Source organism: Pongo pygmaeus, chromosome 3, assembly GCF_028885625.2.
Source record: "Pongo pygmaeus isolate AG05252 chromosome 3, NHGRI_mPonPyg2-v2.0_pri, whole genome shotgun sequence".
NCBI classification, from domain to species: Eukaryota; Metazoa; Chordata; class Mammalia; order Primates; family Hominidae; genus Pongo; species Pongo pygmaeus.
The window spans coordinates 58278109-58304084 of NC_072376.2; the positions used below are offsets into that span (position 1 = coordinate 58278109).

Sequence of the window (25976 nt, forward strand, 5' to 3'; positions counted from 1 at the left end):
GGACTTTGGGAGGCCGAGGTGGGTGGATCATGAGGTCAGGAGTTCAAGACCAATCTGGCCAACATGGTGAAACCCCATCTCTACTAAAAATATAAAAATTACCTGGATGTGGTGGTGTGTGCCTATAGTCCCAGCTACTAGGGAGGCTAAGGCAGAAGAATTGCTTGAACCCGGGAGGTGGAGGTTGCAGTGAGCCAAGATTGTGTGCTACTGCCCTCCAGCCTGAGCAACAGAGTGAGACTCTGTCTCAAAATAATAATAATAATAATACTAAGATAAAATAAAACAAGGCCAAAACACTTAGTTTAGACATTTGGTGTTCAAGGATACTAATAGATCCTCATTAACACAATGATTTACATATATATAGTGATTTACTATTATCCATATCCTGTATTTTTTTCAAATAATATGCCATAGCCCAGACCTTTTTCCATATAACTGTTAAATAATTGCCTGAGAAATGTATTCTTATTTCCATTCTACGGATGAAAACAGCAACTGTACCTGACTTACCTAAAGACCTAGATGAGTTAAGATGCAGACCCAGGACTAAAAGACAGATCTTTTGAATTCAGAGATCTTTCTCCAGGAAAAGAGAACCTACGAGTGTATTTTAAGAAACACTTTTGAGAAATAATAGCTCTTTGAGAAACAATAAAAAACGGGAGGGACACAAGTATACTTGAGTCAGTTTGTGTACTAATGTTCAAAAAGATAAATTGGTATGTGATGAAATTAAGCAACTGAAACTGGGAAGTTTGATGTCAAATCCTTCTAAAATTCAAAAAGCACGGGTAAATACTTGCTTGGAGGGCATTAGAGAAGAATGTTCAAGCAAAATTACCTAATGCTGGTGTGATATAAGTGTAATATAACATAAACTCAATACTGTCTTTCATTTTTGTAATTTTATATACATATATTTTTTTTTCTACATGGGGCAGGGCTATCACAGATCACATGACTGTTGGAAGACATTTAATCATTTTACTCAAAAAACTTTGTGGATAATACGAAACAGGTTAAACATTCATTCCTAAGGTGTACTGAGTAATGAAACAAAGACAATCTGTAGAAAGCACTCATAGAATATGCCTGAAGTATCCATTTCTGCACCTGTTTCTTAAGTCTGGAACACATCAGAGCATAACTTACCTCCTTAATAAGATCCTGACATTTTTCTGAAGAGCAGAAACTGATTTTCATATGAATTTAATAGTTAGGATTGATTGATCTTTTACAATTAACAGTATTGGGGCAAACTCAAGTGACTGGGATAATCAACCTAAATTATATTAAAACTGAGTTGGACATAGCTGCATTTCTAGGCACACTATTATTCTTCCCCCATGTTATAATTAAATAATTAAAATTATTCCGTTTTTCTTCAAAATGATAAATGACAAAAATAAGGGGAAAGAAAGGAAAAACAGCAGAAATCAACCTTCCATTTTTCAGCATGAAATATTCTTGACACAGGCACAGCTGCTGCTTCTGGCAAAGCCTATATTACAAATGCAAGTAAACTCATTTTTCCCTACAAATAATATTTTCATTAATTTCACAGTGTTTCAGAAATAAATCACACTGCAGTAGATCCTTTGGAGCTTCAAAGAAATAAAACTGGCTTTCTTAAACATCAAGTTAAATTATTGACCACAGCAAAGATATGTTGATCATTAGTTTTTATTTCATTATAAATTATTGTTTTTCCTTATTTCCTTATAAAAGTGATGTTATTATTACACTTGTCATAATCACTTATAATTATTATCTCATTTCTTACATTATAGTTTCTATCAGAGTAAGAAATTGGGTGATGCAGCAAAATTGACCATTTTATATTCAATAAAGATGCCACATCTGCTCACATAATATCTCTCTATAAAATTCAAAGTATTAACATGTCAGAGGAAAGAAAATGGGTTCTGAAGGCAGAGAGGTGTTTTAAGCAGCATTCTCCAGAGAAACAGAATCAATAGGATGGATGGATGGATACATACATACATACATACATACATACATACATACATACATATTTACCATGACAAACTGGCTCACATAATTATGAATGCAGTGAAGTCTCATGACCTGCTGTCTCCAAACTGATAGCACAGGAAAGCTGGAGGTATAGCTACAGTATGGACCAGAAGGCCTGAGAACCAGGATCCTGATCATACATCCCCATCCAGGTCTGAAGGTCCTAAAGCAAGCACCAACATCTGAAAACCAGACAAGATGGACATCCCAGTTCAAGTAGGAAGCAATTTTGCACTATTCAGGCCCTCCAATGATTGTATTATGCCTGCCACCACTGGTGAGGGTAATCTTCTTTATTCAATCTATCAATTCAAATATTATTCTCTTCCAAAAAAAAACACCCTCACAAACACACCTGGAATAATGTTTTACCAACTATCCAAGCATACTAAGCTCAGTCATGTTGACATACAAACTTCACCATCTCAAGGGTCAAGTTCAAATTCCTTTTCCACTATTTGTGTAACTTTTGGCAAATTACATAATCTGTATTAATCCTCCTACATTTTAACAGAAAGAAAAGAGAAGGAAGGATAGGACAAAAAATACAAATATCGATAGATTTGTGTTATATCTTTTGGATATTGAAATAGTTCCCATCTATTTGTTTCATTTTTATTTTTGTTTTTTACTGTGAAGTAGTATATAAAATCATTTTTTGAGAAAGAAATAAGATTTATTGGAGGTTTGATGATACTTTAGGAGGATTTAACACTTGTGAAAAGTGAAAAATAAAAATATTCGGGCAAATATACTTGCTCAGTGGGATCGACGGTCTAGTTAAGACTGTTAAGAATCTAGAGTTGTAAATATGCTCAATTAAGTTTATAGATGTTAAATAATAATATATGTTACATATTATTATAGTATTTATATTATATCATAAATGCTCAGCCGGCCAATTGTGGGCAAGACAATGTAAATAGTTGGATTATCCAGGATTAACGTTTTGTTATGTAATGTAGTGAAAGGAAAAAAGGGCAAGTGAATTTGAAATTTTGACAAGAGAGTGAGTGACAACATCATTGTGAGTGCATCAGAAGAACTGTGGGGACAGTAAAATAAATTGATAAAATGCTGATCCACATAAATTTCATGTGATTTGGAACGGGCATAAGTTCAGCAAGAAATTCAGAAAAGAAGTAGAAATGTAAGGTCACAGGGCAAAAATAACTCAGGATTTTTTTTGTGGTGGGGAAGTATAACAATGAGGCTCATGAATTCAGTTATAGGCTAAAGAGAAATTGCGTCATAAATGGTAGATGGCAATTGGTCACAAGTCATGCGAGTGTTCAAATATGGGTGAACTCTAGCAATAAGCATCACTTTTAAGGAGCATTACTATAAGTTTTGAAAAAACAGACTTGAGTACTGTGTGTCCTGATTGAGTATAGGTTTTGAGGTCAAAAAAACCTAATTTGATGTATATTTCTGACACTTTCTTGCTTTGAAAACTTCAGGAAATTGCATGTTTTCTCTCAGCCTCATTGTTCTTATGTCCAAAGTGAAGGTAGAGATGGGGGAAGATATAGACAGATTAGGTTATATCCCCTAGGTCATATATCACGTAAGTGGGTAAAGAATATGAACCTAGATTTTCTAAATTCAGATTCATTGTGCTTTCCATTATATCACAATAACCTATGGTTAAATATCTAGAAAAAGCAATAAAGAATTCACAATTCATTTACTGGGTTTGGGGAATTCAGACAAGATTTATGTTAGTGCTTATCTCTACCAGCTGTCTTTAAATCGCAAGGCTAAACACAGGCAACAGTTTGCTTGGATTTTCCATTTTGGTTACTTAAAACATATTGCAAGAAGTTTCTGCACCTAGGTTTAAAGCACAGTTTAGCTGGTGGCAAAGACTAACTGTTCCCTGCAAAAAATTTAAACAAGCACTAGACATTTCTTCAGTTTTCAATCAACTGTGCTACATGTTTAAAATATAGTTAAAACAACAGCAAAACTAGAAAGATGGCAGAATGCAAAGGAGCATATAGGCAGGGCCACTTTGCCGCCAGAAAAGGAAGCAGATGGAGAATCATATAAGTAGGAAAAATTAGAGTCAGGCAGAGAAGGCAGCAGAGCCGACATGGTGAGAGCAACACCAGTGAAGAATACAGGCAGATTGCTAAGCTTCACTGCTGCTGCAGCAGCAAGACATTAGACGCAAGTCATGTGGGAAGAATTACTATCTGGAAATTTTAAACCACATAGATAGAGAAAGACTAAGAATATACTAATTGAAGAGTCACTGCACAACACCTGTTTTACATCTTCGGAACTGAAGTTTTTCCCTCCCTGGTACTCAATGAATAAAGCTCAAATGCCTCACTCTAGCTCCTTGTTAAGTATCTAAAATAAATTCAGATGTTAGTAAAATAACATAACCCCAAAGATCTGCACCGTCCCTGTTTATCCCAATATCCCTCATACATACCTTCCGAATTGTTGTAGGAATTTTTTCACTATGCTCTGAGCAAAATATACACATCAACCATTTAAATTTTTCTTAAGATTAGTTAACAAAAGTCAAAGACAAAAACATCAATAGATATTTGCAGGTATATTAACTGAATTGTCATGTAAATAACTTTTTCTGTTGGTGAAATTAAAGCTTAGAAGATTATATTTAATCTTCTACAAGATTTAATCTTGTATTAATACAAGATTTAGTATAGTACTCTCAAGCTTTAATTTCAACAACTGGAAAAATATCCAGTAAACTGAAAGTAACTCAAATCACACTGATTTGAAGGACTAAAGACAACATCATTATCATCATCTTCAGCATCATCTAAAGCAAATTCCAAATGCAAGTACAGATTCTGTCTCCACCTAACACACTGTAGAACACATTGTTATATCTTTAATTTCCTTGTCAAAAATATAGATAGAAATTGATTCTCTCTTTACACAGAATATGACACCAAAAAAAAAGCCTTCTAAGATTTTCCAACTAAATTGGGAAATATGTGGAGTGATTTCCTCTGATTCCATTGAATATAGAACTGAAGTTTCTACTTATCTAGTGAACACAAAAAACCAGAGCAAAGTATTCCCTTGTGGCTTGTTATGTTGTTCTACAGAGTCTATTCCACGATTGTGACATAAATGTTCATTTCTAGTAATATTGATTTTTCTAGCCCGTTTTGCTAATTACAGAGAGAGTTAACTATGACAAAGCACAAGTTTGCGTTTGTCAACTGATAAGCAACCGAATTTGCACTTTGTTCAGGCCAAGAGAGAAGAATGAATATTATATATTGATTTTGGTTTTTTGCCAAACACTATAGTACTTCCTTCTCTAAAGCCCAAATCACTATAAAACATCAATTTAATACTTCTTTAAATCTTGCTATTTTGGTTGTTTACAACTAACAACAATTGTTTTGCCTAATTTACACAGAAAGTGAGATAATAAAATTTAAAGTCTGAATTTTTTGTTATATGCATGTGTAAACATATATACACTTAAAACCATCTCTATGTCCTTTTTACAACTTGTCTCAATGGAAGAGTCAGCCTTGTTCTAACAATTTTTAAACCTAATTTAATATTTTTTGATATAATTTATCCTCTCTCTTATGTATCTTAAAATTTCTCTTTTCTTCATATATATTTCAGTTTATAAATATGACCAAAGCACCCTTATCTCAAATCAATATCCACCTTCTGAACTCACCTTGACATATAGTAAAATAAACAATAACCTCCAGTTGAGAAAAGAGTATGTTACTAGAATAGTGATTGACAACCAAGAAATAATCCCTAGTAACATTTTTGCCTTTATATTTAAAATATAAAGAATCTTTAGCAATAATTGAAATCAAAAGCATAGAAAAAATGACTATTTAGAAAAATACATATTTTTATGTATGTATGAGTTTAACCATTTTTATGTATGTATGAGTTTTACATATGAGTTTAACCTCATAAAAAATACCAGGTGGATTCAGTTACATGGTTAGAGGAAAATGTGTATGTGGGTATACAGCTATAGTCTCTTGGGAATCTTAAAAATAATAGCAAAAATGATCCCATGTAAAAATAAGTTATATATTTTACAGTACAAATTTTACTGAAAAAAATAATATATTGAAAGTTAAAGTAAGAAGTAAAAACCAAACTAACAAAAAGATGTAGGTAGTACATTTTCTATGACTGATGGCTCATTGGTTAACTGACAGGATGTGTTTGTGTTTATTTACAAATTAGTGATAAAATATTTTCAATGTAATGCTGAGCTTTTGATGATTAATCTTGAAATGAGTAAAGGTTTGCCACAAGGTGAATTGTCTAACTTATCATTACTTTACTCTGTATGCTACATATCATTAATATTTAATAAAAGAAATAATTCAAGAAAATAGAGTCACCTTGGAAAATCTCCATATCCAAAGTAGCTTATTATTTTATACATTTCTAATAGTGATATAAAACTGTACTATATTAACTCGTGCTTATATAGAGTGAGGCTGATGAGAGAATTGTTATGTAGACTATGCAAATAAAGCTATACACAAATATTAGACATAAAAGATATTTCATATGTATGCGGTTGGCAAAATTTGGATTAATTATATAGTCAAATTTTTGGTTTTATGTAAACTTTTAAAAAATTTGTAGGACACTGAAAGACTATCATGTATCATTTTAGTTAGGATTTGTTTTTTACTGAATGAAATTTTTGAATTTTTCTGAGCCCTATTAAATAATCCATGATTCATTACTCAATAAATAACATAAATTTTAATATTATCTTCCTGAAACATCTGGGAATGTGGTCCTTTAGATGACAATTGTGCATAAATAAAAATAATTTTTTGAGAGTTGGTATTTGTACTGGTAATCATCTGTTTTACATATCAGAATAGCAACAAGAAAATAACTACTATGTCAATTCATAGGCCTATGTCTATTCTCCCCGTTGACTTGCTTTCTTTGAGAGAAAATACTATAAAAAAAAGTGCTTCATATTGCGTTTTCCTGCTCCAAAAGCTTAAACTTTTTGAGTGTTGACATGATGTCACAAGTGGAAAATTCTACACATGATGTCTTTGCTTTCTGATGGCTCAGTGTACAAAAACTTTGTCTCATGCACAAAATTATTAAAAATCTTTAATAAAGTTACCTCAGGCTATTTGTATAAGATGAATATAAAACATAAATGAATTTTGTGTTAGAATCACATCCCATCCCCAAGATATTTCATCACATATATGCAAATATTCCACCCCCACCCCACCAAAAAATCTGAAATCTGAAACACTTCTGGTCCTAAACATTTTGGATAAGGGATACTCACTTAACTCATCTTTCATATATAAGTTACCAATTCATAAGCATAAGATTATAAGCCAAGAACTATGGCAGGAAAATAGACAAAAATCCATAACTTTGTGGTGTTTAAATTCTGTGAAACAGGCCCGGATATGAGACAGGTAAAATATGCAGTACATTAAGTTAGATGAGAATCAGGATGAGTATTCTGGAAAAGTTTGTGAGATTTTTTTGGATACATATATGTCTATGTTTATAAATTATTGTGAAGGACAGAGATGAAGACATTTAATCTGAAACTAAGAAGCACGTTTAATTTGATGTGACCAAATATCAACAACGTGATTTAAAGTTTCTATTGTTATTTTCTGTTATCTGTTTCCCACCAGGCAGTTTACTTAGCAGTTGCTTTTTTTTTACTATATTTTCAGTGTTTCTTATCCATCTTGTCCCTTACTTTAATCATAGCTGATATACTTGGAATTGATTTATATTATTTATTGATTTATATTAATTATTGATTATGCATTTCACTATTATCTACTGGTAACTACATTCTGTCAAGTGCTATTTTAGGTCTTAGATAAGTAATAGTAAATGAAATAGAAAACAGTCTTGCTGTTTTGGAACTCACAATTTAGGTGAAGCTGTATGAAGACAAATAATCTTCCAATAACCCTTAAAAACTTACAGGAGCTGCCACTATCTAATGATGATAGAGTGGGTTCTCAGCCCTGAAAGAATATTTATTAAAATGTCATTACTCTTAGTTTATTATTTTAGCTAAAAATATTCACAAGATTTTAATCATAATTCGAGAAGAAATACTGACTATATTTCATAAGTTATAAGTAAGGTATCCTAATTTTAAACATAACTCTAATTATTTTAGATAACTTTTTTGTATTCGAAATTGTTTCTCATAGCCTCAAGATTTTCTAAGAGCCTATTTTATATGTCTTGCAACATGCTAGGTCATTATTGTGCTGCGCTTTGGGTAGGAATTATAATTAGTAGCATAGGCTCCATAGATGAGTTCCTGAGTACGACTGAGTAAGCATCCAGGCTCTTCAGTTTACCAGTTGTGTGAACATAGGCAACTTCTTTAAGTTCTATTGACTACAGTTTTCCCAGCTACAAAATACAGATACAATTAGTTAAATTAAAATAAAAAAAGAAGTTTTGGAGAATTAAGTGACATAATACAGGTGACGCAATTACAATTAGCTTGGTACTTGTCAAATTTTAAATGATTATTGGCAGTTCTTATCACTAGAAGATATAAAATTATTGAACTGTTTTTAATGGGTTTATAATATAATTGAGAAAATAACATGAATGACATGAAGCAATCAGCAAATGATAATTGCCAGAATATATTAAAGAGAAAAATTATGTGGTTAATATAGTACTGGATTGACAGAACTGTGCACTGGATTGACAGAACTGTGATTAATACTTGCACTTTTTTAGGTGTGGTTATTTTAGGTAAGGCTTAAGCATATACATTAATTTGCTAGGGCTGCCATAATAAACTATCACAGACTGGGCAGCTTAAACAACAGAAATTTATTTTCTCAACTTCTGGAGGCTAGGAAGTCCAAGATTGAGGTATTGGCAGGTTTGGTTTCTTGAAGCCTCTCTCCTTAGTTGGCAATGGCCACCTTATTGGTGTGTTCACAGATGGAAAAAGGAAAACTCATTTTCCTCTACTCTCAATATTTCTCACACCAAATGTGCGGGTTTTCTACACATAGCAATTATCCAACTCTTTGTAGACACCAATTGAGTGTTTTACAATTTAATTCAATTTTGACACTAAATACTTGGAGTTAGTGCAGACCCCCAGGTTACAGGCTTAGCCTGAAAAGACTGCGCCTACTTCAGACACCAGTCATAAGTAGTAAGTCCCCACGTTATCTGCACTTCTGTCTGACATGGATACAAATTAGGGGTTTCGCAACTCCCTTCTTGTTTGGTAATTTGCCTTAACAGCTCACAGAATTCAAGGAAATGCTTTATTTACCCTAATCATATTATTTTATTTATTTATATTTTATTTTATTTTATTTATTATTTATTTATTTATTTTGAGATGGAGTGTTGCTCCTTCCCCCAGGCTGGAGTGCAGTGGCACGATCTCAGCTCACTGTAACCTCCGTCTTCCAGGTTCAAGGGATCCTTCCCCAGCCTCCCGAGTAGCTTGGACTACAGGTGTGTGTCACCACACTTGGATAATTTTTGTGTTTTTAGCAGAGACAGGATTTTACCTTGCTGGCCAGGCTGGTCTTGAACTCCTGACCTCAAGTGATCTGCCCACCTCAGCCTCCCAAAGTGTTGTGATTACAGGCATGAGCCACTGCACCCAGTGCCTAATCATGTTACTACAAAAGGTATAATTGAACAGCCAGTTGCTGTGGATGCATTCACCAATACAAAAGCCCTCAAAATGCTATTTAAAGTTTTTTATAATCCTTTATGTAGGAACAATTAATAAAATTTTTTTATCGATTATTGGGCTCCATTTCCAATCCCTCTCCCTTCCCTGGAGGTGAAGGAGTAGGACCAAAAGTTCCAACCCTCTAATTATATGATTGATTGCTCTGGCAACCAGCCCCTATCCAGAAGGTATCTTGGGGCCCCAACCAGTGTTCAACTCATTAACATACAAAAAGACACTTATGACCTCAGAGATTCCAAGGGTGTTAGAAGTTCTTGTCTCAGAAACTGGAGACTAAGATCAAATACTATAACACAAGATGCTCCTATCACCATTATTATTTAGGAAGTTACAAGTATTTTAGAACCTCTGTGCCAGAAACTTGGTGAAGAAACCAAACATATATTTCTTATTATGTCACGTATGGTCATCCCTAAGTCTGTGCCATTGTGTTTTAACCTCCTCTTCCTAGAAATACACCAGCCATTTCGGATTAGGACTCACACATAGGACTTCATTTACCTAATTGCCTCATTAAAGACTCTGTCTTTAAATTTCTGTCATTCTGAGGCACTGGAGATTAGAATTTACACATGAAATTGGCAGGAGGACAGTTTGGTGTCTCAATTTTATCATTCTAAAATGCAGATGATATTATACAAGCTGCAAATGTAATTGCAAAGGTTTATTTTAAAAAGTTATGTAATGCTTTTAACACACTGAGTATGATTTAGTGCTCAAATGTAGCTGTGTCTGTCAGTATCACAAAAGGAAACAAGACACATTCAAATGTAAGTCAAGAAGTGTTTATTTACAAAGGAATAACTGCAAATAAGTGAGTGAAAGGGAATCCAGATTTCTAAGGGAAACCACAGGGAATGGTGTGTCTAATAGCTCCAATACTGTTAGTATCCCAAGCCATTAAGGCATGAAAAAAGTGGAGGTTACTAAAACCTAGAAGTGGTCAATGTCTTGCAAAGGAAGCTAAAAACAGCAAAGGTAACTTTTGATGTCAGAAAACAGCCAGTTCAAAGCAACTTTGAGAGACGAAGTAGGGGAATAATTACCTTCATGTCAAGTTTTGTATTCCTTTAGATTTCTTTACCAGTTCTGTATTAGTAAAACATAAATGTAACCCAGACACTTAACGATCTGGTTTATACATGTCAGTCTCCTAGGAGAAGAGAGTAGAATGGAGAAGAATAAAGAGTATTTCTGAAGTGTCAACTGGACATTAGGGAGTAAAAAATATTAGGTGAAAGTTTGAGAGAAAAACATCTTTAGTATGATTTTTTTTAAGGAAAACAGAATTGTTGCAGGTACCAGGATGATTTACCCTTAGTTACTCAGTTCTTAAAAGAAGGATGATAAGTTTAATCCTGGAAATTATGAATACAAAAATAGTAAATAAGAGGGCACCAATGTCAATTATATGAAGATTGGTCCTATAGAATAAGCCTAAATTTAAAAAATAAAATAAAAATCTGTGGAAATCATACTCCATAATGACGGAAAGACTAGGACAATTTTGTAGCATAGTAAAAGGCCTCAAGTTCAAAATTGCATGGTGTTAAAATTTATCAGGAAAACCTAGTAATACAGACAAATATCATTTCTAAAATGGCAAATGCACACAAATAGCCCTCAAAAATAATAACCATTTTAAATGTGGAAAAGAACACAACACACTCAAACTTACCTTATTATAATTCTTCAGATCTTATTATTTGTTGTTATCAGATTATTAGACAGTAGAACATAAATCAGAATGTTACTGTCATTTGGGAATAAAAAACATACATATGTATTTTTGATTTTGTAATGATTGTGTATAATAATTTTGTAATACATATGTTTGTGTTTTATTTCCAAATGACAGTGACATTCTGATTTATATTCTACTGCCCACTAATCTGTCAATGGGAGCTAGTAAAGCTATATATGCATAAATGCTTAAAAGCAAGCTATACATGTATTTACCAATTATTTTCTTATTATAGTTGTGTGTGAACTTATAACTAAACACTAACATTAGAAATAGCTCAGTTATCTTAGAAAACTAGAAACATCTAAGAAACCTTAATATATTAGTTCACATATCAAAATGCTGATCTTTATGACTTATTTTCTTGTCTACCTACACCAGTCAAAATACAATTCTTTAATTAAGGCAAATATGCAAGGTCACCTCTGAATTTGTATTCCCCACTAACACAGTCTTACAGTTGTAGGGATGTAAAAATTAAAGATGGTAGAGTTGATATGGGATCTTAGATAATGAAGAAAAGAAGAGTTGCCTGTGTATTTCTCTATCCTTTATTAATCTATCATTTCCAACAGTAATGTAAGAACCTAATTTTTTTTTGCTTCCATAAATCACTCTTCTCTGGATATAACTAGAGAATTTTCTGTATTAGTGTCTAAACTCTTACTGCTAAGGAAGTCATTAAATACATCTTAGAGCTATTATCTCCACAACCAGTACAAATCAACACATTTATACATACTGATTCAGAAATTAAATTGGTAAAGTTATCTGCCTAAAATAATATGTGACTCCAGTTAACACAGAAAGAAAAGGGAGAATAAGACTAGAAAGAGCCTTAGCCAGTAGTAGAGTTTTGAAAAAGTTTCAGCCAGTCCAACAGAGAACTCTAGCGTAGATTGACCATGAGGAAGTCATTTATTGGACAGAAATTCTGTTAAAGTGGGCCAGCCCCAGGTGGAGGATATGGGCTACCTTCTTTCTTGCAGTAGGTTCTCTAGAAGGGAGCTCTGAGATGTGCCCCTCCCAAAGACTGCCACAAAAGCACAATGATGGCTAAATATAGTATCTAAATTGTTTTTATTTACGTACTACATGTCAAGCAAACATATCACAATGAAAACACGTATCTTTTTCTGAAAAACAACATTGAAAACTAAGCTTTGTACCCACACACAATTTATGCATGCATCTTCTATCATTTTCCAAATCTTCTGTTAATCCCACAAAATGCTGGTATATCAGCTTCCTGAAATTTGCAGAGGTGTAATCAAGTATGGCACAACTCAGAGTAACACAACTAGTTTTCTCATCAAATGGTCAGCAGTTGCAGTATTTAACTGTTTCAGACTTCTCCTGTCCAAAACGTTTTATGCACTTATTTATTTTAAATCATTTTGTATCCAGATTTCTGTTCTTGAATGGAGAGTGTAGATTAAATTGATTTTTTAAAAAGATGTTTTAAAAATAAGCTAATTCTCTTTCAGATTTAACAATAGGTCAAAAGTGAAACTCTTCAAAACAGACATGAACAAGGACCATCCTAGTCTGGGTAAGATTTTCTGACACTGGGTAGTAAAGCCCATTTCATTTTCCTTAAATTGTGTATATTCTGTAAGTTCTAGGATGAATATAAAACCAGTGATAGGTCATGATATATATTTTCCAGTCAATTATGATTACAAAATATACTTTTCTTAGACTATGTTTCCAAACTCCCAGCTTAAGAAAAACAATTATGAGCAGAATTCTCCAGCTACCTATAGACACTTCTGTCCCTGCTGCTCATTATGTTCCATTTTTATAGGGAATCTTATCGTTCCTTAAAGTTCCTTTAAAAGACCTAGCTATTTTCCAACTTATGACTATGAAATTGCTCTTGTAGTCTCCTGGGATCTTTTTGAACAGGTGTCCCTTTCTTGCCATGTAGGGTGAACATTGCCTGTCATTTACTGAATGGACTCTTAATTAAAATTCTGTATAATTTAGCAAAATACCACCCACACTGTAATATTATACGTATTATATTTTTCATATATTCATTAAATAATTTAACAAGTTTTAAGCTAGCTATTACTCAGAATAAGATATGAAGATATTGAAAAGATTTACATGATTTGAAACACCTTTTCTTAATCAGAGTTTTACTTAAATAAAATCCACATATCAATAAAGTCACCATTTTAAAACACACAATTCACTGAGGGTTTTTTTACTTTTGCTTTTTTAGTATATTTACATAGTTTGGAGCCATCACCGCTATTTAATTTTAGGACGTTTTCATGTTCACAAAAAGAAGCCCTGTACTCATTATCTGTCAATCTCCACCGCTTCCTTCTTCTAGTTCCTGGCTAGCACTCATCTACTTTCTGTTTCTATGAATTTGCCCATTCTGGACATTTCGTATAAATTAAATTATATAATATGTTACCTTTTGTGACTACCTTCCCTCATTAAGCATAATGTTTTCAAAGCAATATTAAAAGTTTTAATATTATTCACTAATGAGTAATATTTAATTTTATTAATGTTTGAAAACCACATTTGTTTATCCACTTTTTATTCGATGGTCTTTTAGGTTGTTTCCAATATGGGACAAGTATGTTGCTATAGAATATATGTATATTGTGTAAACATATGTTTTCATTTCTCTTGAGTATATATCTATGAATAGAATTGCTGAATCATATGGTCACTCCATATTTAACTTTTAAAGGAACAGCCAAACTGTTTCCCAAAGAATCTGTATCATATTACAATACCATGACCAATCATGGGGTTTTCATTTTCTCCATAAAACTTGCTATGTTCTGTTTTGTTTCAGTATGAGTCATCTTTTGGATTTCACGTGGCATCATTTTTTTGGTTTTGATTTGTAGCTCCCTAATGGTTAAACATAATTGAGCACATTTCTCATGTGCTTGTTAATTATTTTTGTATCTTTTTTGGATAAATAACCACTTAAATTCTTTGTCACTTTTTACTTTTCTTTCGTTTTCAATTATTTCATTGTAATTGTTTTTTATATACTGTGGATACAAGTCCCTTATCAGAACATATTGAATTTGCAAATATATTCTAATATGTGGGCTGTCTATTCACTTTCTTTACAATATTTTTCAAAGCATTTTTTAATTTTAAATCTAATTTATTTATTTATTTATTGTTCGTTTGTTTGTATATTGGGTGTCACATGTAAAAGAAAAACAATGCCTAATTCAAAATCACTCCTAAGTTCTCTTCTGAGAGTTTTCTAACTTTAGGTCTTAAATTTAGGTATGATCAATTTTAAATTACTTTTTCAATATAAAATGAGGGAGAGATATAGCTTCTAGACCACTTTTTTTCACCATATACAAAAATCAATTCAAAATGGATTAAAGACTTAAATCTAAGACCACAAACTATGAAAGTCCTACGAGAAAACATTGGGGATGTTCTCCAGGATAATGGAGTGGGCAAAGATTGCTTGAGTAACACCCCAAAGCACAGGCAACCTAAGCAAAAATGGGCAAGTGGGACCACATCCTGTTAAAAGCTTCTGCACACCAAATGAAACAATTAACAAAATGAAAATACAACCCATAGAATGAGAGAAAATATTTGCAAATTACTAATCTGTGAAAGGATTAATAACCAGAATATATAGCTCCAACTACTCAATAGGAAAAATCTAATTATGCAATTTAAAAATAGGCAAAATATTTAGATAGATATTTCTCAACAAAATATATACAAATGGCAAACAGGTATATGAAAAGGTGCTCAACATCATTGATAATCAGAGAAATGCAAATCACAACTACAATGATATATTATCTCACCCCAGTTAAGATGGCTTTTATCCAAAAGGCAGGCAATAAGAATGCTGGAGAGGATTAAGAAAAAAGGAAACACTTGGTGGGAATTTAGATTAATGCAGGCATTGTGGAGAACAGTATGGACATTCCTCAGAAAACTAAACATAGAATTACTGTATTATCCAACATTTCCACTGCTACATATATAACCAGAAGAAAGGAAATTCATATATCAAAGAGTATCAGCACTCCTATGTTTATTGCAGTGCTATTCACAATAGCCAAGATTTGGAAGCAACGTAAGTGTTCATCAACAGACAAATCAATAAGGAAATGTGGTACACATGCCTAGTGGAATACTATTCAGCCATGAAAAAATAGAGATCCTGTCATTTGCAACAACATGAATGAAACTAGAGGACACTATGTTAAGTGAAATAAGCCAGATTCAGAAAGACAAATTTTGCACGTTCCCACTCATTTGCAGGAGCTAAAATTTAAAACAATTGAACTCACGGAGATAGAAAGCAGAATGATGGTTACCAGAGGCTTGGAAAAATAGTGGGGGGACAGGGAAAGTGGAGATGGTTAGTGGGTACAAAAACAAAGATAGAATAAATAAGATATAGTATTTGCTAGCACAATAGGGTGACTACAGTAAAAAAAATTATTGTATATTTAAAAATAATTAAAAGGGTATTTTTAATTAGAATGTTTCTATAACAAAGAAATGATAAATGTTTGAAGTGATGGATACTCCATTTACCTTCATGTGATTATTATGCATTGTATACCTAAATAAAAATATCTAAGTATCCCATATGAATATGTACTTACCATGTACCCATGAAAATTAAAATTTTAAAATAAATGAATTAACCATATGTATAACATTTTATTAACAAACTTTTAATTTTCTTCCTTTGAACCATAGGTCTCTCCTATGCCAGTACCATGTTCTATTAATTATGATGACTCTGAAGTATTGGTTTACCTATCAAAATATTCGATTTTTCTCCTATGTTGGAAATAGACTCTAGAGGACTGAGGGCAGAAGCAGGATATCACTTTAAATATTATATTTTTAAAGAATAGATAACAAATGGTAGCAGCTTGGTTGAGTATGGTAGTGATAGAGATGAAGATAATTGGACAAATTCTGGATATATTTTGAATTTATAGCCAATAATATTTGATAATTGATTAAATGTAAGGCATAAGAGAGCAGACTCAAGAATGAAGTTAATATTTTTCTTAAGCAACTGGAAGGAAATGGATATCATTTACTGGGATAGGGTTGAAAAGAAGAAGCAAAATTTTGGATTAAATAAATAACTCAATTTTTGATATGTTAAGTTTCAAGTATTTCTTATACAGTCAGGTGGAAATGTAGAGCTATATATAAATCTAGCAATCAGGAGTGGGTGAAGATATGAATTTGGCTTATAGCGAATTTTAACAACATGGAATTGCATCAGAGACTTAGATGTGAGAATAAATAAAGAACAGACAATGTTAGAGGGATAACTTCTTTGATATTTCTGCGGTTAGAAGCTCAGCTAGGAAGAGGGATTTTTGCAAAAAACTGCATGAGAGGGAGTAGCCAATGATCTGGGCAGAACACCAGACACATGTGGTATATAAGAAAGCAAGCAAAGCTTTAGCAGGAGGGAATAGCGACTCTTTAAAGAACTGCAGATGGGTATGGTAAAATGAGAATATGGTAATTAGGCACTGGATTTAACAAAATACAGATGACATTGATGGCATTGAAAAGAGCGGATTTGGTAGAGTGGTAAAGATAAAACATTATTTGGAATAGCGTTAAGAGAAAATGGCATAACAGAAAACCAAGCATGTAGGAATAGTTTAAATAAGAAGATCAATAGTGGGGGGAAGGGTACTAACTCTACCAGATATTACTACACACTAAAATTCTAAAGAATGTGGTATTTGTATATTAAAAATTTGAAAGGCCAATGGAACTGAATATAGGAAAAAATTCGTCATCTACAATCAACTGAGAAAAAAATGGAAGTAGTAAAATTGGATCATTTTTCATACCATATGGCAAATCTTCCAAGTAGATTCAAAATTAAAATGTAAGGATAAAAACACATGTATTAGGAGAAAACATGACTTTCTTTATATTATCTAAAAATAAAAATGTATTCTCTCACAAAAATCCAAAAGTTTTATGAAAATATATACTTTTTTAAAAATGGCAAACTGGTAATACACACATACACCCATATACACATAAGGCAACAAAAGGTAAATGTAAATAATATTAAAAAAGCTTCAAAAATAGAGAAGAGATAAAGTGATAACCAAAAATGGACTAGAATATGTAGAAAAATAATTAAAATTATACCATTTGAATAAATAATTGTAAACGTAATAAGTTGAATTCAAATTACATATGGATACAGATACTATTTATTGTCAATTGGCAAAAAAATGCAATAGTTTGAAGAACTGCTGTTGTTGAAGTAAAGAAACAGATTGTCTCAAAATTTGTTGCTGAAAATGCAAAATGGCACAACACCTGCAGAAGGTAAATTAGCAATATCTAGAAAATTGCATATACATTTATACTTTTAAGATGACTTCTAAGAATCATTCTCAAAGAATTAATGATAAAATACAAAAACACATGTTTATCAGGTTATATGTATTTTGCCAGTATATATATTTTATATATATATATATACACACACACACACATATATACACATACACACATACACACACACACACTATATATATGTATATATACATATTCACAGAATCACTGAAACTATTACAGTTTAGAAACATATTGAATTCAATTAATTATTAATTATAATTAGTAGAAAACAAATAGATAAGAAAATTTGGAAATAATTTAAATTCCCATGAATAAGGTACTGATTTTATAAACTGATAAACCCACATGATAACTACATAGCTGTAAAAGTGAATGAGGAAGAATTCTCTGTCACTGGCGTAATATCAGAATATATTTTTGAATAAAAAGCAAGCTTTGTGTGTATATTTATATGTGTGTAATTGTAAATGACATATATGTAAGTATAAGTACATATTATATATTTATATATAATCAAATATACTATATAAATATTAATTCAATATATAAATTATAAAAATTCAAAAAAATTGTTTTAAGGGGGAAATGAAGGCAAAGGGTTGTAACAATTAAATCAAAGCTAAACTTCCTTGAATAAATTTGCTTTTAAAGTTTTGACTTCAGAACCATAGATATATTTCACATTAATTTAAAAAATTATTTAAAACCATCCTGAAAGGTCAAAAACAGAATGAAACATATGTTCCTGGCTGTATATGGGTTAATGACAAAACCACAAAAACAATTTGTTTTTACTATTCATTATAAAATAACTTCAACTTGTAGAAGAAATTCAAGAATAAAAAAAAAATCTCCTATAAGTTCTTACCAATATACAAGTGGTTAGAATTTTGCTTTATAATTCTCTCTCTCTTCCCTCATATGCTCTCTCTATATATATAGATATGGAGAAATATATAGATATACATGTATAGGAATTGATATAAATGTTGATATAGGTAGATTTACATAATCATAGTGATATGGTTTTGCATCTACATATAGGTACGTAATCCATATTAGTCTTTTTCTAAACTTGAAAGTAAGTTTTAGACATCATGCTTCTTTATCCCTAAATATTTCAGTGTATAATTCTTAAGAACAAAAATATTCTTACATAATTACACTACAGCTAGCTACTTCAGACAAATTAACATTGATATAATATTATCTATTACAGGCTATAGGTTATTTTTTGCCGGTTGTTTAAATAATGTCCTTTGTATTAATTTGTCCCTGTGATCCAGCACCCTATCACAACTGCACATCAAATGTAATTGCCCTGTCTGTATAGTATATATGTCTTTACTTTGGAGTAGGTGTCTTGATTTTAGTTTTGCAGATGGATTTATGTGTCAATACGCTACTCTGCAATTTAGCAACGAGCATTCTATCTCATGTAGAAATATTTCCAGTTTTCACAAATTAGAAAACCATCCTAGGTTTCCATTGTTGATGTACATGTCTCTGTAGTTTATCTTATTTATATCTTTTGATTTAGAAATAAGAAGTTGGGAGAAAGTCCTACATCCATTTTTTTAAATTATGTTGCCTCCATGTCTTCCCATGATAAACTCACATGACATTTTACAAAACGGATGATTAAAAGAAGGAAATGTGCAATGGATAAAAATGCAGAAAAGAAATGAAAAGGAATAATGCTGGATGTGAAATTAGATACAATAAGAAGACAGCTGACCATGGGATATTGACACAGCTGTCATTTGAGTCTCTAGGTATGAAGCCACGGAAACTTACTGGAAGAGAACTTAACATAAATGAGAAAGGTAGTTGTGATGAACAGAATGAACGTGTCCTAGAGGAAGTAATGCTGGCAGAAAATGTTCACATTAGAAAAAAACCCTTGAAGGTGCTTCAAGACACTGAAAGAATAAAGAACACAATGCAGGAAGCTGATCCAAACTTGAAAAAGCATATGACAATTCACCAATGCGTAAAGAAAGATGGTGCTCCACATTGCTAGGTGACAAGTAGGCAAGCATGGTTTAAACTACTTTTGATAAGTTTTTATGAAAAGTAAAACACTTTAGTTTTATGTTTTTTTCTGATTTTAGGGTTTTTTTAATTAATTGAACTTTTTACTATACCCAAAATTGCTTAGCATTTGAAATACTTATTTTATTATTATTATACTTTAAGTTCTGGGACACACATGCAGAACGTGCAGGTTTGTTACATAGGTATACATGCACTGTGGTGGTTTGCTGCAGCCATCAACCTGTCATCTACATTAGATATTTCTCCTAATGCTTCCTTCCCCTAACCCACCAGCTCCCGACAGGCCCTGGAGTGTGATGTTCCCCTCCCTGTGTCCATGTGTTCTCATTGTTCGACTCCCACTTATGAGTAAGAACATGTGGTATTTGGTTTTCTGTTCCTGTATTAGTTTGCAGAGAATAATGGTTTCCAGCTTCATCCATGTCCCTGAAAAGGACATTAACTCATCCTTTTTTATAGCTGCATAGTATTCCATGGTGTATATGTACCACATTTTCTTTATCTAGTCTATCATTGATAGGCGTTTGGGTTGGTTCCAAGTCTGCTATTATGAATGCTGCTGCACTAAACATATGTGTGCCTGTGTCTTTATAGTAGAATGATTTATAATCCTTTGGGTATATACCCAGTAATGGGATTGCTGGGTCAAATGGTATTTCTGGTTCTAGATCCTTGAGGAATAGCTACAAATGGGATCTAACTAAACTAAAGAGCTTCTGCACCGCAAAAGAAACTGTCATCGGAGTGAACAGGCAACCTACAGAATGGGAGAAAATTTTTGGAATCTATCTATCTGACAAAGGGCTAATATCCAGAATCTACAAGTAACCAAAACATTTACAAGAAAAAAACAAACAACCCTATCAAAATGTGTGAAGAATATGAACAGACAGTTCTCAAAAGAAGACATTTATGTGGCCAACAAATATATGAAAAAAAAGCTCATCATCACTGGTCATTAGAGAAATGCAAATCAAAACCACAATGAGATACCATCTCATGCCAGTTAGAATGTTGATCATTAAAAAGTCAGGAAACAACAGAGGCTAGAGAGGATGTGGAGAAATAGGAATATTTTTACACTATTGGTGGAAGCATAAATTAGTTCAACCATTGTACATCCATTTTGTAAACATCACATTGCTTGAAAATGATCATCAAGGATTCAAAATTTAAAAAGTGGTAATTTATAATTTTATATAAATATCAATTAATCATGATCAATCAAATATTTTGACAACTCTGTTAAGAGAAGTGCCAATTAGTTGCAATGAATAGTTATCATAGAAGTCAAATCTCCACATTTTTTCTCTAAATGTATATATTGTATTACAACTTCTTTAGGATATACCTTAACATGTAGGAAAATACTGCTTTAAAGCCTCATCTAACATGGAAATCATATTTCTCTCATACACAGTGTGAAATAATTGTTCTTGGTTCATGGTATTTTAAAAAGTAAATAATTTTTCTTTTATAAGTATTGTTTACAGGCTCAACTGCAATGAAAAAATAAAATTTTAGTAGAATATTGGGTCACATTTAAAAGCCTGAAAAAAAGCGCTGTTTAAAGTTAGAATTTTCTTAAACTACTGAGGTCAGATTTAAGAGAAAAGCAGTTAAGATGCCCTGAAGTCTGAAAATGCAGGCTTATAGACTTACATTTCCTGTTTTTCCCTTAAAGAACTGCTACCTTGCTGAGCATATGCACACACACACACACACACACACACACACTACAAAATATAATGGACTTATTTTTGTCTCTGGTACATTGAGCTAGATGAGAAAGATACTTAGATATGAGCATTAATGTTCCATTAAGACTCAGTAAAAGGACTTTTAGAGCAAAATCTAAATATATTGTTTCTAAATCAAAACTCTGTCAAATGAATACTCTTTAAAGCCCCCCATCAAAATCATTTTATTTATCAATATGGTAATATATTCATTTTGAAATAGTGTAAGTAGGACATCCATTTTCAGAAATGAGCAAACATGTCTAATTAGAATAAAGATGTACATATATAAAATTTGTCTATTTCATTTATAGCTACACCTGTTATTTTAAATGATACTTATGGTTAATCAATGTTTATCAAATGTTTATATTTCATTTTTTTCAGAATTCAAGTAGATAAAAATGAGATGAATGATAGAAATTGATGTGAAAAAAGGATTAATGGCACACAATTTAATGTATTGTAAGGATCAAGTTAATTGGCTTACTTTCATAAGCAAGACAAAAATCTACTTTTGCTCTAAATTCCATTAGTATAAACTATTAGAAGAAACAAGATTATCAGCAGGTGTATTATTCTTCTGCATTTTAAGAGCCCGTCATGCTGACGAATAGTTATTCAGTAAATTCTCTATTACCTGGGAAAAAAGAAAAACCCTCAGTCATAGTTGCAAATACCACATCTTAGCTGAGATAAGGATAAGAATCTAAGAGATTTTCTTATCATCCACATAGAACAATCGCCTAAATTGGAGATTAGAGTTTAGAAGGAGAGAAAGAATAGTAGGATCTCCAATAACACTTGCAGGCTGTTTTCTTACTTTTGAGCATCTTAAAAACAGAGTATGCATTGATTACTTTAAACTTGTGAAAACAAATTACAAGGTGTTAACAGATTTACAGACATATAATAAAAATCTCTAAAACATATATGTGATTTTATATAAGAATCTCTAAAATAGCAAACTTGACTCTAAAAATTTGTATAGCTCATTTTGTCTGACACTTGTAAGATCGGCTGATTTACTGAAAGCTTAAAGTATCAGCAACAGTCCGAATATCAACACCAATTAAACTTACATTTTGCTACTATTTAATCAAAATTTTAAATGTGTTTTTATATCTTCATAGTATACTACACATGGAATATCACACTTTAGTATTCACAGTAGGGATTACTATACTTAAACAGTCAAATAAAGTTTTTATATTCAAAATTTTAATTATTTGAGATGTTTACATTGATGTAGTCTACTATTTACAAATGTGATCCTTAAGAAAAAAAAGTTTTGAGCAGTAATTTTAAAGGCATCCAGCAGCATTTTGGTCAACAATGACATTGAAAACAGTTGGTGTTAAACAGTTTCACCCACCACACACCAACTGTTTTCAATGTCATTGTTGACCAAAATGCTGCTGGATGCCTTTAAAATTACTGCTCAAAACTTTTTTTTCTTAAGGATCACATTTGTAAATAGTTGGGTGCCCTCTTGGTGTTATACATTCTACGAGTTTAGACAAATGTATAATGATGTGTATCTATCATTGTAGCATTATACAGGATGATTTCACGGCCCTAAAAATCTTCTGTGCTTTGCCTATTTATCCTTCCCTTCTCCCAGCCCCTGGCAACCACTGATTGTTTCACTGTCTCCATATTTTTCCTCTACCAGAAGGTCATATATTTAGAATCATACAGTATGTAGCCTTTTCAGGTTGGCTTACTTCACTTAGTAATATGCATTTCAGCTTCTATCATATGTTTTCACGGCTTGATCACTAATTTCTTTTTAGCACTGAATAACATTCCATTGTCTGGATGTACCACAGTTTATTTACCCACTCACCTACTGAAGAACATCTTTAAAATTGCTTCCAAACTTCGGCAATTATAAATAAAGCTGCTATAAACACGAAAAAAAAAAAAAGAAAACAGTTGGTGTTATACGTCTTTCACATTGGGGTTTTCAACCAATAGGAAGCTACTTTTCTAATGGTAATCTCACATAGATTCTGTCAGAGAAACAGACACAGAACAAGGCGTTGAATTTTTTTCTAAAAATTCCATTAGTTTTTGTTGTTTTTCTCCCCTGTGATATCTTTACAAACATGAAACTGAATTTGTCAGTTTAGTTTTACTTTAATATGCATACTAAACACAACCTGGCAATATTTTTACTAGACCAGCTCCTAAGTAAGCTTTTCAAATCAAACAAGGAAAGATAGCTGTTGTAATAAATGAATTACCTTTAGTAGATTGAGCATTAGTCCTATTTACTGATAACTAGAGATATACTCCATTTTTAAAAAAGAAAAAACAACTCTTATTTCTATAAATAACTACATTTACAAATATTTATAAGGTTTTATGAGTCATAATATTGTACTTATCTTTAATTTGCTCCATCGTTAATATTCTATAGAACAATAATTAATAATAAATAAGAGAGACATTCTTGTAAGATTTTTATGCAAATATCTGTCTCACAACAGCTTTTTCAATAGCCTGGAATTGCTTACCCAAAGGCTGTATGTGGCATTGCTTAATATCCAATGGCCTCAATTTAGGTTCTTTTTCAGTCTAAAGGTAAAGTTTTAATCAGATTTATTTTCTTGACTTCCATTACCAATTACTATGTGTTTATCCTTATCATTAATTCAAATATTTCTTCTTCAATACATATGCCTTTATAAAACTGCCATAATTTGTGTCTCAAATCATTTAAACAATTTCCCATTGTTAAAAAATTTCATGATCACCCTTCTAAACTTACACTTCTTTCCTAAATTTGTTTCATTGAAATGAATTATTATCTCCAAAACTCTTTATTTGATTAATCAAAACATTTTTATTGATCCTCTTCAGAAAATGCTGACTCTCTCTTTTCTAATTGCCCCTCCATTGCCATAATTTCCAACCATTATCCTTACTAGTAAGGTGATGGTTAATTTTACATGTCAGCTTGACTGGACCATGAAGTACCTAGATATTTGTTGCAACATTATCCAGTGTGTGTCTGTGAGAGTATTTTAGATGAGGTTAACATGTGAATGGGTATACTGAGTAAAGCAGATTTTTTTCACAAATATGAGTGGGGCTCACCTAACCAGTTGAAGGTCTGGCCAGAGCATAAAGGCTAATCCTCCCTCAGATAAAATGGAATTTCTCCTGCCTGATTATCTTGGCCTGGGATATCAGTCTTTTCCTCACATTGGACTTGAACTCAAATATTAACTCTTCTAAGGTCGTGTGACTGCTGGCCATGGGACTGGAACTTATACCGCTGGCTCTCCTGATTCTCAAGACTTTGAATCAGACTGGAGCTAAACCATCAGATCTCCTGGGTCTCCAATGTGGTAATTACAGATCTTGATACTTAGCCTCCAAAATCATGTGAGCCAGTTCCTTTTAATAAATAGTTCTCTATATACGTGGACATCCTATTGATCCTATTTTTCTGGGAAATCTCGACTAAAATAACTAACATTCTTTATAACCACTTAACTTTGGCTCCCTGACTATACCTTCTTCCCAAATGCTTTCTCTGAATTGTTGCCTGAATTGTTTTTCTAACTGATACATCTGAATATTTTATTCCTTTGTTTGTATTTTATGCTTTTTCATTATCATATATTGATATTGTAGCAGTAATATTTAAATATTAATTATATGGATATTGTAGCAGGATAGTGTCTCCTCTTCAATTAATTCATTCCCCATTGAGCTCACATGTGGGGAAATAAACCATAAACTGCTTACCAAATAACATGCATACTGTAATTTCTAGTACTAATTAATACTGAGAAGAAAAAGAACATTTATTAGGGGATTCTTACTAATAGAAGATTGCCATTTTGAATAAAGTGGCTAAGGAAGACCTACATGAGGAAGTGATAACTGGACAAAGATAAGAGATAGTCCTAAATATCTAAGGAAAATTTATTGTTTATCTTTTCACATGCAAACTCAATGAGGAAAGAAATTTTTCCAGGTGCATTATTACTACCTATTTGCCTAGCACAGTGCATGGTACATGTTTAATATACAATCAATATTAATTGAATGAATGATTAAATTAAGAAGTGGGTTAGTTAATTAAAATAAATGAGATATTATTTTCTCAGTTACTCACATGACTAAATCTCAGCAGAGGTATAACTAGTAAAATGCATTTTAGATAAATATGATGATAATGCTAAAGAACAGTGGGAAATATGTATATTACAATACATGGAAAAGAGTCTTTGGAAAT

General features: G+C 32.0%; 1 long non-coding RNA gene across 2 annotated transcripts in view; it reads right to left on the minus strand.

Moving 5' to 3' along the window:
- Positions 1-1671: 1671 nt before the first annotated feature.
- LOC129035637 (uncharacterized) overlaps positions 1672-25976 on the minus strand; it is a 34090-nt gene continuing 9785 nt past the window's right edge. The window contains exons 1-2 of one of the 2 annotated variants that reach the window (XR_008502253.1): positions 7964-8062; positions 1672-2225 (exon numbers count right to left, since the gene is read on the minus strand). This is a non-coding gene — a long non-coding RNA (uncharacterized LOC129035637). Of the gene's footprint in view, positions 2226-7963; positions 8063-25976 lie in introns of those variants that run through there. The other variant, XR_008502254.1, reaches the window with a different exon arrangement.